We start from the raw sequence: 22,315 nt of genomic DNA, 5'->3' as shown, positions 1-22,315 counted from the left end.
TAACACAATTAAAATGAGAGTAGGGAATAGACAAATATTTTATTTTATTGTTTAAAGCATATTCAAGAAAAAACTTATTTTTTATAACAATTTCGAGGTAATAAAGTGATTTTTTTATTCGGTACGTAATTAAAATTTCTTCACTCCTCGAATCGTTCTAATTTTAATCTGTAAATATATCTAGGTTAGACGACAAATCTTTGATTTTCGTGATAGTCCAAAATTAAGTGTGGCACCGTGTGATAGTCTAAAATTAAGTAGCCTTTGAGATTTAAAACAATTAAATTTCTTCCGCAAACTTATTAAATAAGATGGTTTTTAAGAGCAAATAGTGCTTAATGCTGTTTCCAAATTTCCTAAGACTTAAGCTCTTTAACCTACAATTATAATGTCACTTGGAACCTTCTGCTATTAAACAATTTGCTTTAAAAGCTCTCGGTTTAAGTTCCTGAATAGTTTTCAGGTCAAAAATTGGAAAGTTTTATTTTTGAAAGTAATGAATTATATCTATACATTAAATTTTATTTTTAGATAAGTGTTGCTTATTTTCCCTGATAAAATTTAGTTTTTACAACTTCCAGTAAGTTTTTCATAGTTAACTTTACAAAATGTGTTTTATTTTCCATATTTTAACATCACTTTCCTTCACCATATTGGATGGCCAACTCACCTCGACAGTAAGAAGACCATTTATAAGGCCACTTTTCACTTTTTGTTTTTAATATTTCATTTATTTTGTTCAAAATATATTGAGTGCTTGTATAAGAAATTAAAATATGCATTAACTTGTATTACTATTCTTAGTACTTATATTTAGATTTGAAAAAAAAACATTGGGACCATACTTCCTAGACTTACCCTAAATTCTCACACTGGACAAATCTCTTCCTTTAACAAACAAAATCTAATTTCATATGAAATAAATATATTTCGATGCAAAGTTTATAAATGCAAATCATTTTTCTTTTCAAATAAAATACACAATAAAGAGCAAGTGTTTACTAACATATAATAATAATTCTTCATTTTTATCTTGAAAAGTACTCGTGTCATAATAAAAATTGCAAACCGAGTAATGGAAAGAAATGAATACAAAAAGAATTTTTCTCGTGATCTTGCGTGAAAAATATTTTTCTATCGTTTTTTTAATATGATGCAATTTCATATAAAATAAATATATATCTAAGCAAAATTTGTGTTCATAAGTGTCAATTATTTTTTATCGAAGTACTTGATAAAATACAAATATTTACAACCAAATATAATGGTAATATTTTCATCAGGCACAAATTCATTGGATAACCTTCATAGAATTATTTTTGTTCTGAAAAATATTAAAGCTGATGACTATTTTTAAAATTTTTCCATTCCACATCAATTGAAAATCTTTAAAATATTCTTAAGAGGCTCCATAACATCAATTTAATAATTCTGAACTCTTTTCAAAGTATTATCATTAAGTGACGACTTAAGAATACTTAATTATGTTTAACTAAACCTGGAAACACACACGCATACGAATTCTGTTTGGACATTACTAGGTCAAGGAAAATTATTATCAAAGCGAATACAGAGCAAATTTTCTTTGTTCCTTTTTAATCTTCTCTTCTTCCTTTTAACGCCATAATTATGTTCGGATGAAATCGAAGATCGAAAAATCCCGTACCACAAATAGAACGAGATTTGAAAAATCGAACAGTGATACGGCGTTGCTTATTTTTTAATTTTAACGGTATCGTCTGTTATTAAACAAAACAACAGGTACCTTAAGGCTTAATGCACCGCATCCTGTTGATTACCTGAAAATAATATTCTAAATTAAACTAAACGAAATAAAAATAGAAATTTGTGATCTAAATATTAGATAGGAACTTGCAATCAATATGTGTAATTTATATGAAGAAAATTCTGAGGAAAAGTTTAATTATACATTAAATGATTATCACATGGACATTGCACAAGCAAGCTGTGATAAGAAATTGAAAATGGCAATTATATTAATTGATTAATAGCTGTAAGATGAACAGTCCGCAAAAAAAAAAGATATCACCCTGAATAACTTTCGTTCCAATGATCGGATTTTCACGTACTAAGTGTCAATCTTAATTGTTCCTGGGGGTGACCTCAAATATGCTAATTAATTAGTGCTAACTATTAATTAAGTTACGAAATCAGACACAAAAACGTACTTTCTCTGAATAAACATATATTTTTTTTACATATTTGGAATTCTAATCTTCAAAATATAGGGGGTAGCGGCAATTTGGGAAATGTGGTCCCCATAGTTTGGTCAGGAGAGTGACTCAAAGTTTGGACCCCTTAATGTTAATTTCGCTTCTTGCGTTTTCAGTCATATTTTAAAAACTAATGAAGCAATCCAAAAAAAAAATTACACCCACTCATAAAACTCGTTTACCTAAAGATAATTTCATAAAAAAAATAATTTTTAGCAATTATTTATTATTTTTTATTATTTAATTAAAGTGAGGATGAAAAAATGCTGAATTATAAGGTATGGATTTTTTTTATACCATATTAATCTATATATTTTTTAATAGAAAAATCTAAAGTATCAACTGTTTTTATTTATTAGAAGATGAGAATTACTTTTTTTACTTTTATTTATTTATGATTAATTCTTTGCTAAATAACTAAATTAGACCTCAAAATTAAGGAAATTACACATTAGAAACACTGAAAATAAAAGTATCGTCAAAACTATTAGAATATGGTAAAACTTACAGTTCTGGCTCTATAGTAGCACCAAAATACTCAGTAATTTTTATCGAAGCTCTTTGGTAATGATTTTGGTAAAATTAACTGTTAAATAACTTTTTATAATATGTGTTAAAATTTAGTAAATGAGGTAAATTTTGTCACGCACCTGCCAATAATACTTTGTGTTTGTTCGTACTTTATATTTTCATATTAGCACTACAAGAAGAAAAAGATATGGTAAAATTACCTTACAGTATGGTAATCAAGTTTCTGGTTAAAAAAACACAGTTCTGGTCAGTAAAAGCAAAATATACGGTATTTAAACCATTTATTTGGTAAATATTCCTTTCGTATAGTTACGCAAAAAATAAAATTAACACTAAGGGATCCAAACTTTGGATCGCTCTCCTGTTCAGACCATATTTCCTAGATTGATGCTATCCCCTTTATTCTGGAGTCAGAAATCTGAATCCATCGAAAAAAAGGTATATTTATTCAGAGGAAGTAAGTTTTTGTGTCTGCTTTCGTAACTTAAAATATCATCTGTACTTATTAATTAGCATATTTGAGGTCACCCCATTGAACCATTGAGATTGGGTCCTAGAACGTGAAAATCCGATCATTAGATCAAAAGTTATTCAGGGGGATCCGTCTTTCTTACTTTCTTTTTGGCTCACTGTACATATACACAATACTGTTTTGTTAAAAATAATTATTATTTCTAATATACATTTTTTTGAAAAAATAGTGCTTCGAATAGCATTTTTTTTCTTCAAAAGATAGAAAATCATGCAAATTTTTTTGTTGTTCGAGTATGTAAAAGTTTTATTCGGTCATATCCCCGTTAGGGCATATTATGTTAGGATAATTTATCCCTGCGATACATTTTAATCAGCTGCACATATTTATAAGATCCGCAACACATTTTAACCTGTACGCACATCTGCTTTGGGGATGATTTATTTTGTGATATGTTGCCTAAATTTTCCAATTGCTTGTGAATTTTCGATCTTTTATGCAAATAATAGATAATGGAATATTGCCTAACGTATAGCATTTGAACATCAATAACATTTCCTACAAAAAATTCACGTCCATAGAAATTGGAGTTTTGAAAAAAACAGAACAATTCTAGTCATCAGGTTTCCAGCCAATTCTTCAAATTTAGTAAACTTATTAGTGAAACTTAATTTTTCTTGTAAAGTTGAGGAAATGTAGTTATTTTATTTTTCATTCATGTGTAATGTCGTTTTTTATTTAATTGCGAATATAACTTTAAATTACTTAATCACTCTAATTACTTTAAACATCCTTAATGCTGAGTTTTTAGGATTGGAGAAAAAAAAATTCTTCCTCAATATGAAAACAATGTTTTGAAGGGGAGAATTTTTTTATTTTCTTGTAATTTATCAATTATTTTTGTTCATTTTCTTGTAAATACAATTTTGGAAATATTTTCCAAAATTCTTAATGTAAATAGAGGAGCTTGATATAAAATACTTAAGTATCTTTATTCCAGAAAGTTTTCAATTTTGTTTTCATACTTTTAAATTTAGATCTTGTTTCCCCGTATCAGTTGAAACTGGACATGTAACTTCTATTTTTATAAGAAGGGCATTAAAAAGTATGTTTTTCCATGTTTTAACAAACAACACTAATTTATCCATAAAATAAATTCTGAAAATAAATTATCAACTAATTGTAATTTGTGAAAGACTATGTAAAAAAAAACAATTAGATAACACTTCATGTTACAATTATTTATCTGTTCCTAAAGTAACATGTTTTTTTTTAAAGAATGTTATTAGCTTTCGAAACTAGCAATTCGATTTCACTTAATTAAAAAATTCATTCGTTCAAAAATATAACAGATTGGAAATCATAGTTGACAGTTTTCAAGCACTTGAAAATAGGCTCCCATTCTCAGGCTTTGAAAACTGACTTCTATTTTTGAGCACTTGGACGGAACATTCACGTCTGACAAGTCTTGAAAATCGATGAATTTTTTTGAGCCCTTGAAACTTGTTGATTGTTACTTCCAATCTGTATATTTTGAGCCGTGGTGTCACAGGGAATAGAATCAGGAGATCATTGGATAGCCTCCCACTGAGGTGACCCGGGTTCAAATCCCAACCATGACTGGTAGCCGCCCCCGTAACCATAACAGTCACCCCCGACTCACACCGACCACAATGCTGACGTACAATATCCTCAGTGGCAGACAGATCATGGGTTAGAGTCCCTTTGCAGTCAAGATAACCGTAGGACGTTTTCATGGTTTTCTTCTCTATGTAATGCAAATGCTGCATAGTTACATGACAAATTCCTCCACTAAGGCAAATGTCTCCAAATACTTGATCCAGGGGTATCCTTGTCTTCTGGATTGGGTTCAAAATTATAAGGCTAGGGAGTTTCACATTAGTAATCATAAGCAAAAAATTGGGTCGGCTGTTCAACGACGATTATGAAATCTGCATATTTTTAAAGCGATTGAAGTCATTTAATTAAGTTATATCTCACCACTTCAGTTTCTGGTGATTATTTATTTAGCAATTCGATTGTAGCTTTAAAGAGTTAAGTTCAATGTAAAGTTTTTTTTTTGTCATCCAAAGTGTTTTTTTTATCAGATCCAGACTGTCTTTTATTTTGCACCCACTAGAAATATACGATAATTTGCAGAATATTCAATTAAATTTGTATTTTTCGATTACTTCAATTTTTTGCTGACTTTTAATAATAGTTATTAAACATGCCTAAAACAACGTAACTCATTTCGCCTATAAAAACGTTGATAATATAACTTTTACTCTCAATTGATCAAACAATAATGTATAATTCACATTTCAGCAGTGAAACTAATACTCCGAATATAACTATTGATTAATAAAAAAAATTCAAATAAAAGTATTACTAAACAAGTGTTGAAATACCCTATATCCGAGATCAGTTACTCAGCAACAGATATTTGTAACAGATACTGCTTGCATTGCAACAGCCGGATCGTGTTACTTGAAAGTACCTGTTACAGCACATCTCAACAGTAATTATTCATCGGAGAATCGGACCGTGTCCATTGACCACTAAATGCTGCAAGATTGATGAGATCATTTTGATTTAATAGGATCATTCATTCTTTAAAATAAAACTGTGAACGTGGCCTCTGTGATTCAATGCATCATTTGACATTGAGAGGGCAACAGGAAACCTGAAGCATTAATATTTATAGATTGAGCAAACACTGGTGCTAAACTAGATGAATCACACAGTAACGACAAAAATATCCCGTTAAATTTTAGTTGTAATTTTAATATTATAATATTTTAGGTCATTAAACAGGAAACGCTTCAATGCATGTATTTCTTTTAATTCAATACTGAGGTCAAATGCACTAAAATTTAAATTTTAAATGCTTTGAGCTCGAGTGTACGTTTTTCTTTAAAATAGTTTTTATCAATAATTAGAAATGATTTAGTTATAAAATATTTATATTTACTACAGCTAATATTGCTTATAACAGATTCAATTATTATACAAATGAAATGGTGTTTTATAGTAATGAAGGAATTTTCGGCGTTTTTCACCACAGGTTTTAAGTAAAATGACATGTTAATTTTATACATTGCAAGAATGTTAACTTTGTAATATTATGATATTATTAATATTATGATCGTTAATTAAATTGAGGGAAATGGATAATTATACCCCCACAAATCATCGAGGATCATACGTGACTGATTTAGTTCCGTTTTAATTCGTTTTCAAATTATACAAATATGCTTTAAAAGCATTATAAAAGATTTTGCAAGTTAAGCACGTCAAACAGAAATTTAATTTGTGCTATCTTTCACGATATATAGCATAGAGTTGTTTAAAAAAGATTTATAGTTTCGTAGTCCTTATGGAATTTAATTCACAATATTATTACTATAAATTAAATTAAAATGAAGTGGCTCGCGGTTCACCGTAATTTTTAGTGAAGCATTTTTTTTTAACATTAGTAGACAGTTATTTTTGCAAAACAATATATTATATTGAAACAAACTAGATCACTGAACCCCACATGCTTTACTTAAATGAAGAGTTAATTTTGCACATGAATAGGCCTATTAGTTTTGCCATATTATGACTGTTGATTAAAAGGAAGTGAATCAGTGTATCCCCTAACGTTTTTTAGTAAAATGGCATGTTAATTTTGCACATTAGACTATTAATTTTGCAATTATTATAAGTGAAAATTCGATTGAAGAAATGGATTGTGAGGAACCACAAATTCTTAGAAAAATTAAATGTTGAATTTTTATATTGGTAGATTAATATCAAATGATTATGAACTTCACAATTAGATTGAAGTGAATCACTGTACAACCACAGGTTCTTAGTAAAATAAAATGTTAATTTTGCACATTAGTACACTGTTAATTTTGTAAAACTGCAGCTGTAAATTAAATTAAAATACTGCGGATCACTAACCCCTGCAATTTTTATTAAAATTTGGTATTAACTTTGCACCATACAGGATTGTTAATTTTGCAATATTTTGAAGTGTAATGCATAACGTTTTTTTTTAAAGAAAAACGTAAATTATTTATTTTGAAATATTATTACTGATTAATTTAAAAACAATTAAACAAATTGCTAATTTTAGACGTATTATGGTTTAAAAAAGTACACTTTTTAAGCACACCGTATAATTTTCGCTCTTGAGCTTATGCTTTACAACCATAGATATTTCAATATTTTCTTTGCATAGAAAACAACGTTTGTTGAAACTTGGAAAAAAATAACCAATTAAAAATATACTTTAAAATACTATAGGCTCATACATTGAATAAAAAACCAATCTTTTTATGGATAACACTTATTGAGTATGAATATTTTAAAAGTTAGGCATTTAATTTCATTCAATTATTTCAATCTTTTTAATTTTACAACATAACGCAGCCATGCAACCCTGATTAAAAAAATTTCTACGAACTCTAGTTTAATTAATCAAGTTTGTGTTACATTTTCTTTAACCTAGAAGCACAAACAAATTCTTAATGTGTCTAGAAAAATGCACAAAAAACAATTGAACATAATAATGCAACATGTGGATAATTATTGCAAATCTTTCGAAAGTAATCTGACTTTTAATTATTCATTTCATTAATTTTTCTCTCTTTTAGCATTAGGCAATAACCTTATATATTCTGGTGCAAGAGAAAGTTTTATTGTATATGCTTTTTTCCCTTATTGGAGTTATAAATGAATAAGGAAGCGGTTGTACCGAGGTTTACCAAAATTGTAGTTTTTCAACTCATTTAGCAAAAAAAAAATTTATTGCATCAGAAATTTTTTGCAACGCAAATCACCCTACCAATAAAAAAGGTTTTTTTTTTTTCAAAACAAAAGTATCAAGAGTGTAATGTATGTTAATGTGTAGAATGTTTCACAAAGAGAGAATTTTTTTCGGGGGGGGGGGATAAAAACATTATTTTTAAGAAGAATAAGATAAGAAACGAAGAAGAATTTTTAAGAAGAAAAAGATAAGACTACTAATATGACAGTCTACTCTAATGTGCAAAAGATCTTTCCATTTAAGTATGCATCTGTGTTTTTTTTTTTCAACTCAACCAGAACTGAAAAAAAGTCTTGAAATTATGACAAGTACTAACTGTAATTTTGTTTGTTTTTAGCACAAACCACAATGCTAATAAAATGTATCCACTTTGATAAGATCAAATGTCATCCAACAATCTTGAGAAATTTTCGTAGTCTTTCTCTCAATATATAATGAAGTTAGAGGTTTTTTTCATGGCTCTTGAAAATACTCATTGATGTATTGAATTCATTAATAATAGATGCTTGATAAGTTGGATTTTTTTGAAAAAAATAAATAAGTAAACGCTAAAAAAATAAGCATTATATATCATCACACTGAGAAAAAAGGTACGGTCAAAACTATCAGAATATTTTAAGATTTACCTTGTTTCTGGCTCTATAGGAACATTTAAAAGCTCGGTAATTTTTCCCAAAAAACTTTGGTAAAGATTTTGGTAAAACTAACAATATAATTTAGTTTTATAACTAGTGATGAAAATTGAAAAATGCTGTAAAATTTCGTAATTTTGCCATGATATTTTAGATAATGGCATAGAAAACATTTATTCGGTTAAATTTACTTCTCAGTGCTGTTGTTGTTGTTTCTAATAGCACTTGCCACACGGGCAAGCCTGCTTGGTGAAACCGAGCAAATTTAAGGCAGAGTGTGGGTTTCTTGTTTTTCAGTGGCGCCATCTATTTCCAAGAATTCGACTTCTGCCACACCATACGTCGCACCCGTTAATAGGGCGGACCCATTCATACATCCATTCATTCATCCACAGATCGTAATTTTGACCTGAATCAGAGAACGATCGATCTCCAATCTAATACCCTCAGAGGTATTGATTCGTTATGGGAACATGGAGGACTTTTGCTACTCGACAGATTTAACATGCATCAGTCACTTTTCAGTGTTGTATGTTTTAATAAATGTGTGGTAATAAGAACTATAATTTTGAAATCCAAAATTTCAGATAAACCGTTACCATATGAATGGAAAAATTTCCAAATGGATGGTTTAAGTACCGTACATTTTTGTTTTCATTGCCTGAAATGTCATTTGCATACAGTACGGTATTTTTAACAGAATTTATTTTCTCTGTGACGAATGAAATAGATATAACGGAATAAATCTGATTTTTAAATAAATTTTTCATTTCACAATGAGAAATAAAGAAGACTACAAAGCAATAATAGGGGTTGGAAATCGGGGTTGGAATCTGGTTTTAAAAAAAAACTGATTTTTTATCAAGATGTTAATATTTGAATGAATACAATGAGTATTATATAAGAAACAAGTTTTGCAATAATAAACATAAAAAACACGTCCAACTCCGACTGGTCATCTCAAAATAAAACAAAAACTCAACGACAAATAGAAACAACAAACTAGTAATCTGTCTCGGAATTCAATCATTTCAACTATTTTAAACCAAAAGACAATAGAAACATAAATTAAGGCAAAGATTTAAACCTAAAATCAATTTAATAAAAGAAAATTGGTTTAAGAAGGAAAAAGATTTCTTCCGTTTTCCTGCATTCTTCCGTCAAAGTTTTTCTTCCCAACACACAAAATTTGAATACATTTTGTCAACAAATTTTAATAAGATATCTATCTGTCATCTGCCTCACTTTATCCTGGAAATCGAATGAATAAGGCTATTTGTTATTCCTGACACGTTCGTCAAATTTCCTACGTCTTTATACAGTTTAAAGCTAATTTCAAAATAAAATCGATGCTATTTTTCTCTAAAACAATTTTCAAAAATTGCAGTCAAAATAGCCGGAGCCTTTATTTAAATTTCTTTAAAATGTATATTTAAAATATTGTACGAAAACAATTTATTTTTACTTGCGTATATTTGAAATAAATTACAATTTTCTTAATTTACTTCTATTGCACATTTTGCAGAATTTTCAAGCTCTTATTCGATAGCAACGCAAACACCAGCGAAATGTTTATGTTTAGTAATTAACATAATTTTATGTGATAAGCATAAACTTATGTCATTTTATTGCATGAGTTAAGTCGTAAGTTGTTTATTTCAATTACATATCTTTACTATTAAATACTAAATTATTAATTTTAATTATTAATTATTTATTGCTCATTGTCATTATTACTTAACATATTACATAAATTTATGACACTAATTACGTCATAAATTGCTTATTTTAATTATTTATCTCAATTATTTATTTAAATAACTAATTAATGAATTATGAATTAATTATTGTCATTATTACTTAACTTATGTCATAAATTACGTCATAAATTGCTTATTTCAATTACTTATATCAATTTAAATTACTCAATTGCTAATTTCAATTATTAATTCCTCTTTACTTATTGTTACTATTACTTAACTTAAAGCCTAAATTATGTCATAAATTGCTTATTTCAATTACTTATATCAATTTAAATTACTCAATAATTAATTGCTTATTACTAATTGTCATATTTCTTAATATTTGACCAAATTTATGGAAAGAAACATTTAATCATTGTAAAATCACAAAAATCGAGTTTTTTTTTTCTTTTAATCATAGTTTGACCGAATATATAGTCAAAAACAACATTTTTAAAACTCATATACGATTGTTATATTAATGAATATGGATTAAACACTCAGTCATAACTTTAAAGTAGAGTTTTTTCAGAACAGAGTTTTCATCACTCGTTAAGTAATTAAATTTTAAATCACTTTACCAAAATATTTTTATATAAAATTAAAATACTTTGTGGCAAATATTTAAAAAAAAGCTTTTTTTTATTTTGACACTGCGCTTAGAAGAAATTTGGGGAGCGTAATTTACATGGTATTTTAAGGAAAAAAACAGCAAGCTGCTCAATTTTCTTACTTTCTGTTTTTACGTTTATTTTTTTATTTAGTTTTTAAATTTTATTTTTCACTTCACTTATTTCTGTGATACCCAAATTTTATTATTATAACTAAAAACAGTCATTTTTTTCAGAAATAAATTTTAAAATTTAAAGATTGCGCTTTTAAAACATAAGAAAAAGAATTTAAATTTCAAAAATACTTTAACTGGTCTTCTTTTTTTTTAGACTCTCTATGAAAAACGAGTCTTAAATAAGACTTAAGAGAAGAATATTATTCTTAAACCAGTAATGTATTTCACCAAAAACGGAAAGAAAAAAATTAATGTAGCAAATGAAATTTTAAAAAAAAACGTTCCTTATGTTAAAAACTTAACATCATGCATTTACTTTTTTAAACATATAAAACTTGAATAAATAGAACTTTCAAGCTTAAAACTGAATAATTTTATTTTGTAAGTATCAATATTTATATATAAGTAAAAAATTCAAAGCTTTTGTTTTATTGTATTTTTGAGAATGATTAAATTCTAAATAATGTGACTACATATATACTTTCTCATATCAATGATACAACTATCGATTTGATGCTCATTTTTCATTCATATTAAATTCCTCGAACATTTCAAACAATTAGCATTAACACTCTTATCAAATCATTGAAACGTTAATGAAATATTGCATCTTTATGCAAAAGTTCATTGTTTTTTTTTATCTTAAGCGAGTACAGAATTGAAAAAAGAGAAATTCAATATTCATCGCAATCAAGAAATTTCTGACTACATGTTTGCTTAAACATGAATTTCAAACAATAGCTTTTAATAATACTTTTCTCCGAAATAATCTTAAAGGAGTTTTTACGGCGTTATTAAGATACGGTTAATACGAACACGAACAATAGAAAACAAGGGAACGCATTATTATTCTATCAATTATTTATTCTTTTCAATAAGCAATAATTTCTTTTAGATTAGCATCAAATATATTGTAATCTGTGGGTCGTTTACATTTCACGCTAGGTAAATTAAGAATCTTTACAATTTCTGCCATAAATTTAAGTCACGTGATCAAATATGCAGACGGGGTGAAAGACATAACCAATTTAACTTACACGCTTGAAGCGTCCAAGGCTGTTAATAGCATATCAGATCCAAGGATAATAAACCTACCAGTTAATGAAAATAGAATAATAAAAAGGAAATTAAATTGTGAAGCGCTTTTGGAATCTAATATATTGGCTTAGAGTAAACTAATTTTCTTGAATCTGTCAGAAAATAAAATTAAATAGAAATTATTAAAAGAGATATAGCATTAAAGTGATGGGAAGTTTTTTATGTATCTACTTACTTTTTTTGCATTTTATGATTGAAATAAATATTTAAAATAACCTTATATTTTTGCATTTTTGAAAGCATATGTATAAAAATATCTTATTGAAATATTTTCGTTTTCTAAATTTTATGAAGACATGAAGTTTTCAAAATGAGGATTAAAATTTATATATTTTTGTATTTTTGAAAATCTATAGCCTGCTATAGGTAAATAAAAAATTAATTTTTCTCTTATAAGTTTTTATTTTATTTTTTTATTTAATCACTCATTTTTATGTATTTATTTATACATTTATTCAATTAAATTTATTTATTTATCTAGCTATATTTATTTTTTAATATTCCTACATTAAATTTTTAATTTTATTACCGGCGTTTACATTTACCTATGTTCAACTCCGTAGCCTTGTAATTTTGAATACAATCCAGAGGACAAAAGATCTGCTGGATCAAGCATTGAGACAAACTAGCCTTCAAGGAAGACTTTTTGATGGAACTAATCCGCATTTACGTTGCATAGGAGAGAAAATGCACTGAATCCTTCCACGGTTAGCTTGACATCAGAGGGACTCTAACCCTTAATCCATCAACCAGAGATATTTTACGTTAGTACTGTTGTACAACCAGGGATATTTTACTCACTAGCTATCACTGGGATTCAAACCTGGGACACCTCATTGACAAACGTGTACTCTATCCCCTGAGACATCGCAGCTCTTATATATATTTATATATTTACATTTTCACTAAATATTGCAACATTTTGCATTTTATATATAATAATGTAGTATATGTAAATAAACTGCAGAATGAATAACGATGAAAATATAATGAACAAGGTTACTTTTTTTCTACCTTCATACTCTAATTTACACGTCAGCATCTGCCTTTGTTTAATTTAAAAGATTTTTTTTCTAAAAAGTTTAAATTTAGAATAATTAATTATTTTCGATTCATCAAAAATTTTTTACATTTAGATGAACTCTAAAGTAATGGTGCCAGATCCAATGAAAACTGACACCTTGCATCTTGATGTTTATCTCAAATATTACTTTTCACATCAAAAAAGGAAAAAAAAAACATTTTGTGACAGTGGTAACAAAATTCTACTTGAAATTCGAGGTGGAAAACAACAGTTGCTATTAATAATAAAAGGAGAACATATAATTCTCCATTAAGTCGAAATATGACCCGGATAAAAATATGGGGAAATTAGTATGGACACTAAATAAAAGCGATCCAAAACAAACATTTCTCCACATACAGTATAGTTGATTATGTCAATAAAAACACAGTGAATAATTATGAAAGCGTGAACATTGACGCAATATAATGCTTATCCACATTTTCAAATCTTCAGGAGAGAAACTTTAAAATCATATAAGGTCAAAAACACAACGATTTACATGTAGACAATAACATGTTCCAGTGTCTTTGGACCGTAGAAATTCCAGATACATGTGAAATATCTATCTGGTAGCAATACTATGCAATAGTTTGATGTATAATTGTGACTTTTAAGGGCAAAAAGTTTGAATTATCATTACATTGCTTTAAGAGCTTAAATATAAAAATCCAACCTATAATTTGGTTAGTTTATATGTTCATTTTTTGGTTTTCGTGTTTAATGTGTTAATAAAAAACTATGTCAAATATTTAAATGTTGGGTACTATGATCTAAGTATAAATATCTCCCTTTTTTACTAAACTAAATTACTTTAAAAGTTCAAATTGCCCTAAATAATTATCCTTAAAACATCAATAATTCGTTGAATTCGGATGAACTTTTAATGAATCGTCCAAGATGCAATGAACGAATAACCTAAAACTGACACCAAGCATGTAAGATGTTTTATCTCAATTATTGATCGTCCTATCAAAGAGGCAACTTGTGAAAGTGGTAACAAAATGCCACGTGTAATTCGAGATGTTCTAATGAATACGCTTTAATTTTACGCTTTAATGCTTATCAATCTCAGAACGAGAAGATGAGGTGATGGATAAGAAAGTGTTTCCAATATGAATGTGATGATTTCGAAAGTGTTCTTTTGTGAAAGTGTTGCGGATTTTGTATAGCTTTAAATTACATTTATATTGTAAATGCGGGATTATTGAGGTGAAAGAATAAGAACTATCTGCACTAACATCGCATATCGTTTCTTTTATGTTTCTTTCCTTCTGATAATTTTTAGCGAACTTAAGTTGAAATATTTTAAGAAAGCAGGGAGTTAAAAGTTATTATTTTTGAACTGAATTTTAAATATCTGTATATTAATTACAAATTAGATATTGAAGAAAAAATAATAATTGCGATGAACTTTTGTTATTTTTCGAGGCCTTCAGACATGGGCGTGGCTACAATCAATTCCTAAATACATTTCAATATCATCTCAGCAAGGAATTTAAACAATTGTTAACTATATTGAATTTATTTTTTTGCTGCTACAATAAAGACTTTTGAGTAGACTATAAAATTTGAAATCAAAAGAAATTACGAGGTGGTCAAAATCTAATAAATAGATGAAATGCTAATTCACTGTTTTAAATTTAGTTGAAATAGTTAAAAAAATTATATAAAGATAATAACATTAACTATAATAATTTCCCTTTATCTTTTTAGTATATTTTTTTTAAAAATAATATGATTTAAAACGAAATTTCTCCGTAATGAAGTATTTTATGTACACATTATTAGAAAATTTACATGCATATAAAAATATAAATATATTTTGTCATGGATGTAATATTAGATTCACAAATGTTGTCTGAATTTGTTAGGCGTCACTTGTAGCTTAGATAAATTTAACAAATCTTTCATTTTTCTGACAAGAAATTTATATATATTAATTATTGCATTATATTTATGAAAAATTTAAATATATAGTTCAAAGTTTCTTTTAAACATTAATTCGAGCAACTTTTAATGACAGTTTTCAACTTTCCACTCTTTTTTAAAAGTTTTGAATTTTTAAGAAGATTTCTTAATAAAAATTATATATATTTTGTAAGTAAAATGCCATAAATTATTAGAAAATTTACATAGACAAAAATATAGATCAATTACTGTAAATTGTAGGTCAAAGACGTAATTAAATGTTCGAAGATACTAGATAAATTTAACGAATTTTCCCTTTTGCAATCAAAACATAGCAATAATTACGTAAGCAATCATTGCAATGAACATAGTGTATAGCAATAATTTTAAATATTTATAAAAACTAAAATAGAATATTAGGGTATGACCTAATTTTCCTTTTTTCGTTTTCATTTGCATAAAGTTTTACGAAAATAGCCCTTAATGTTTTTAGCTTAATCGAAAATTTTATATAAGAAAGCTATAAATAACCTGTAAAAGAAGATAATAAATAACAAAAACTAAAATTAATTCTGTAAACTTTAATTTTTAGTAGAACTTATTCAATAAATTCAATTCAAAAAATGTTAACGCCTATGTGAAATGTAATCAAATTAAACAAACTTTTTCAAACTATTTGTTTCGCGCAAACCATTTTATTCCTTAATTGAATTAAAATATATTAATCGTACTTGCGTCTGTCGACACATAAGAAATCCAGAATTCTTTTCTAACGGTGTTTTCAAAGAAAATTTATTTCCTTCATAGTTCTATTAATAGAAATATAAAATAAATTTTAGAGTTCTTAATAGCTTTTTCGCCGCTTCTTTTTATTCTGACCGATTTACGAAGAATAATACATTTTTTTCCAAATACCATTAAACCTCATTTAGAAATACTTTCTTTTATTAATTCAATAAAATTAGGTTAACATTTGTTAACTAAGACTTCGTATAAATATGTGTCTAACTATATATAAAAATCTAATGAGGATGTCTCAGTTTTCCATTGTTGTCGGTGCATTTTATTGGCCGGGAAATCAAATGGTAGGGATCCAGTTTCTCCGCATTAATTTTCATATTGGCTTGGCTGTCATCAGCATAAAAATGATATAAATCATGAAGGTATTGTTTTCCTATAAATATTTTTGTATCCCTAATTTAAAGGCATTTCCCAGTACTGTTATTATTATGTTTTTAATCTTTCACTGCATGTTTTCTGAATGGTGCATGTTTTCTTCTGTCGGTGCATGTGTTCCAAATTAAGATTTTATGAGGATTGTTGTAATTATTATGATTATTATTATGATTATTATTATTATTATTATTAGAATAACATAATTCTACGTTGCATTTTAAAATAAAATTATTCAAATAGGTATCCGATCCTATTAAACATTTTACAATTATTATTTTTTGGTGTAAATTACATTAATATAACAATATGAATTACGGTTAAAGGGATTCACTTAATGATTTAGATCTTAACTTTTAGCTTCATGCACAAAATTATGAGTGCAAACATTGTATTTAAAATATATCCGCGCTGGACTCACGTTCATAAGAACGTGAATTCGAATCTAGTAGGCCGACGTAAGGTAAATGGTGATTGGTGCACGTTAAATGTGTCGAGTCACGAAGTCCTCTATGTCTTTATAGCAAATTATACCTCTGAGGGTACTGAATTCGAGATTGATCGTTCTCTGATTCAGGTTAAAATTACAATCTGCGGATAAATGAATTTATGTATAAATGAGTGTGACGTATGGATGTGGCAGAAGTTGAATTCTTGGACTGGAAAACAAGAACAATCGCACTTCAATGCCTTAATGGTGTACGACAACAACAGCAACCAAAGTCTCAAACTTGAATCATATGATTGCAATCAAATTACAAAGATAAATCTGGCTTAGGCAATTATTGCAGCTATCAGCCAAATTGACAAGAATGTTAAATAACCAGGCATTACATAACAAATTCCAGCTCTTTTGCTATAACATCGCAAAGATGTCAGTTTTGCAGTTGGAAAACAACCCGGGAAAGTGTAAGTGTGTTTAACTATGAAACTTAAGTTTGTACAGTTGGAAGTCGATATGGAAACATAAAGTAATGAGATCTGGCAGATAGAAGGCTGTATTGCGGAACTGTGATGCGGCATGTTTTCTTAGGCGAACCAACAGACAACCGATTTGCCCTACTATACTAAAGTACTAATGTTAAGGAGTCATGTCAATACTGCCGAAGGCATAAGGCAGTTGGTACCAACCTAACGCCACCAAAGCGTTGAATTCATACAGATGAAAGACAATGTGGCATGAAGCGGTGTGTTCGTGTCGGTGAACTAGCTGGTCGCAACAGGCGGCTAGTAACTTATAACATATCATAATTTAAACCACTATAACGTATAACTTACAATAACTAATTTAATAACTATGCCCAAAAGCCATAGTGGTTCAGGGGATCGAACGTTCGCCTTTCAATGAGGTGAACTGGGTTCAAATCTTAGCGAAGTTTGATCAATACGAATTCCGAAACGGCTCGCACGATCACATTGCTAACGTAAAATATCCTCAGTGATAGACGGATCATGGGTTAGAGTTCTCTTGTCATCTGGATTTGGTTTAAAATTACAAGGCTGCAAAGTTGAAATTTGTAAAATTGGGTCGACTATTTAACGACGGTTCTAACATAATAAATAAAATAACTATACCCAATGTAGCTTTCAATAAATCTAGTGAGTAGATGGTTGTAAGCAAATTATCGTGCATAAAATAATGATTATATTATTCATTTCAATTCGCATGAGATTTTTTTCTTTACGCTTTTTTACTGAAGTTGTTGGAAAATGTGTATTACTCATTATAAAGGATTGCTGAGTGTTTAGGTGACTGGCATTTTAACACTAGTAGTTTATGCAAATATGTTTAAATATTATTTTCTTTATTCGTTTTAATGGATGAGTCAGATAGATGCTAATGACTAAAATTTTCATCAATGGCTTTTCCAGTTTAAATGACATAAGTTCACGAATATTTATAATTCGGGTAAACATTTATAAAAGAAGAACAGCAACTCTTTACGCTGTCTATTAATTTTTAAATAGATTTCAGTTTTATCTGCGCTATGGTTAGCAACTGAGATGTGTAATCTGTATTAGGAAAGTTTCAATATTCATATCGGACTTTATATATATTTACATTTAATTATATAATTTAATTAATCATTCGGATCAATTTTAACTTCCTTCATTACTAATATTTTATCAAACTCCAGAAGATTTATACTTTAAATTGCCTTTATTAATACCTTGACTATTGATTATTTAAGAGGGTAATTATTAATTAAAATTTATTTTAAAGTTTTAGCAAACAGAAGCATAAAGTTAATGAAACAAAACCAGATTATTAAAGCACTTGCTAAATGACCATCAAATTGGATTTTGAAAAACATTTTATGAAAATTATAAACGCATCATTCAATATTATGAAAACGGGAATAGTATAAGATCTATAGTTAGTTCTATAGTTAATTATAGATAATTATATATTATAGTGTCACAACAGAAAATACGACGTGAGTTCCATAAATTTATTTCAAACTCATATACAATTTCTTTTTCAATGGATACCTGCAAATGACGTCTGGATCTCGATCCTGATACTTTGTTGAAACGCGGCATTTGCTTACGTTAGCAACTATTCTTTCCATTCTATTTCGAGTAAGCCAAACCCGTCAAATATCAATTGTCTTAAGTGACATAATCTATATTCTTTCACAAGGGTTTTTTCACAAAGATTTCAATTAATTCACCCTATATTTCTTATTTAACACGAAGACAGGCCCGAAGCCATGTAAAGCATTAGCTTTATAATTTTTTACTGTAACCGCGATATAGTTCTGCTTTGACTCCGTAATCTGCTGGGAACCGTGTCTTAACGACCAGTCCACTGAGGGACGTAAGATGTTTGAATTTTCTAATTATAATAATTTAAGTTTATCGTAACAGGAAATTTTAGAACAATCAGAATAGAATAATGTTTGATTTTGTCCTGAAAATCCAACTTTATAATTTAAAAATCTGGACATAAATATTATTTTAAAAATTATTCAGTTATAAGTCAAAATATTTAAAAATCACAATTTAAAAATTCATTGCAATCTATTCGAATACTAAATTATACTTTTCCTTTCTCAAATAAAATGAATTTCAAATTTAAAAAAAATTCTACAAAACCAATCAGTTTTCTTTTCTTCTAAAAGAACGCCATGCGTTGAGGCCGGCAACTACTATCTCACGAGATTTTGAGAATTTGTAATATAGCTGGGGGGCAAAAATATAGTGGAAAGTGTAGCGTAAAAAGTAATTGAGATATCGATTTTCTTTAACAAAAATTAGATACGTCGTCTAGGAAATGCACATTATTTCCTCTTTCTTTTCACTTTCTTTTTCCTTCTTAAATTCTTTCTTTTTTTTTTAAGAAAAGCTCATCGCCCGCAAAGACTCTTTCTTATTTTAAAACAATATTTTTCTGGTACCTTAAAAAATAATTTTTTTTCAAAGCGTAATTTTACTTTAACAAATTTCAGAATTTAAAAGGTTGGTATTAAATAACTGTTAAATTATATTTAGCTAAACCGGTAAATATTTTGGAGCGTTTTGAAAAATAGCACTGTACTTCTTTAATTTCTTGAAACGTGAATGAAAATAAACTTCAATGCAAAATTAACTGCAGAATATATTTATCATATTAGGGTTTAACCTACCGTTATAACTACTCAATATTTAACCAATTTCTCAGACAGAGAAAGATATTGTAACCATCATTGAAAAGCTGACCCAATTTTTGGGCTTACTAATACTGATGTTCAAATATGTAGCCTTGTAATTTTGAACCTAATCCAGAAGACAAGGAAACTCCTGGATTAGGTATAGGAGGAAATTTGCCTTCGTGGTGAATTTTTTGATGTCACTAACCCGCATTGGCGTTACATGGAAGAGAAAACAGCGAAATCTTACCGCGGTTAGCCTCTAATTTATGATCCGTCTACCACTGAGGATATTTTACGTCAGTACTGTGGTCGGTGCAAGCCGGGTGCGGAATTCGTATCGACAAGCCACCGCTGGGATACGAACCCGGTTCACCTCATTGAAAAGTGAACGCTCTATCTCCTAAGCTACCATGACTAGACAGAGAGGAATAGAAAATAGTTTCTAATTTTAATCATTGATATTAAAAATCACATGTTAAATATTACAATTATATTTTTTTCAAAAAAATTTTTAGCTGTTTTTTAAAACTATTTTACATGTTTTCTCTGTCAACAGCTCTGTCTTATATAGATAAAAATTTAAATGAAACAAATAGATTAACTTAACTCTTAAATAACACTTTTTTAAATATTCAAAACATTTATTCAAATTTGAATATTCTGTTTGAATTTCCAAAGATTAATATAGTTATAACTAGTTATTCAAATCTGATGCTATTATATTGAAATATAAAACAATTATGCTAATTCATTAAATTATTTTTCGAAAAAGTAATTACGCATAAGAACACAAGTGAAAAAAAAATCCCAGTAGCTATTTCAGCTTTATTAGTACAATTTATTACATGAAAAAAGACATCAAATAATGTCAAAATAAAGAAAACATATTGCCATAGTTAACAACATTCACTCTTTTTTGCTGGATTTACATTTATGTACTGAAACTGTTAGGAGCTTGCTGAACGTTCAAATTTGTTGTAACAATAATTTAACCATTGGATTTCGTGATTTCGAACATAATACTGTGGTTCAACTTAAATGGAAACACCTTGCTAAGTTTGTAGCAAATATTTTCCAGTTTTTATTGATAAAGAAACAACGATGGAATCAAATAAAACTTCTAAAACCGAAAACTTCACTCACAAGTAAATTGTTACTTGTTAGAGCTCCGAGAACATGCAACAACAAAAGCACAATATCGTGCAAATGTGCTGCAACCTTCATATGGTTGCAGCACCTATCATGATGAAACCATATCAATGTGTTTCTTAATTTTGAACACTTGATTCTTTATCAAGCTTGAATAAAGCACGATTCAATGTAACGCAAGTTTATAGCGAATTTTTTACAGTATTCTAGATAAATATAACAAGATTACGATTCAACATTGAACCTGTAATTCTTAGAGATAGCAAGGAATTGTATCGAATTTAAACAATTCCAAAGCTTTGAAACTTTCTAAATTATATTTAAAAAAATATGCATAAATAATTATGTCCTAAGTCATACGTATTTTCTTCCTTAACAATGCATAAAATCGAAATTTTTAAAAAATAATTTAATAAATATATTTTAATTAAAAAATATTTAATTAAAAAATATTTTAATTAAAAATTAATTATAATAATTGTAATATTTTAATTAAAAAATTATTAATATAATAAATAATTTTTTAAATCGAATTTTTTAAAAATATATTTTAACAAAGAATGATTTTATAAAACGTAAGCTATATAAGTTTAAACCTTCAATTAAATATCACTGCCATTGCTGGAGTAATTTAAACATCATTTCCGTAAATTGTATGTCCTTGCGTTAAGAAACTGTCACCTCAGGGGATTTAACTTCAATTGAAATATACTGGAATTCAAGGAAATCTTATCATTGACTTCGTTCAGGGTTTGTTCGCTTGATTGCTTACGCACTGTATTTATATTATTTAACGAAATGCAAATTTGTGGTACCTTTGCTTTCAAAACCTGACACATAAAAGCATTAACATAATATGAAAACCACAAGTATTTATAGGCAAAACTTAATTAGTGATTATTGCATAAAATTCGTAAATAACTCTTACACTCATAGCTCTTATTTTATGCAATTCGTTCACCAACCAAACAAGTTATTAAAAAATTATGGATCACTCCTTGTGCGTAACACCAAATATTATTATAAGCAATAACGCTTGGTGTTGCTTTTTTTTAATTTATTTTAAAAT

This window comes from Parasteatoda tepidariorum, chromosome 1 (assembly GCF_982258835.1).
Source record: "Parasteatoda tepidariorum strain Cologne lab strain chromosome 1, Ptep-v5.0, whole genome shotgun sequence".
In the NCBI taxonomy this organism is placed as follows: domain Eukaryota; kingdom Metazoa; phylum Arthropoda; class Arachnida; order Araneae; family Theridiidae; genus Parasteatoda; species Parasteatoda tepidariorum.
Note: the sequence above shows the minus strand (reverse complement) of the source record.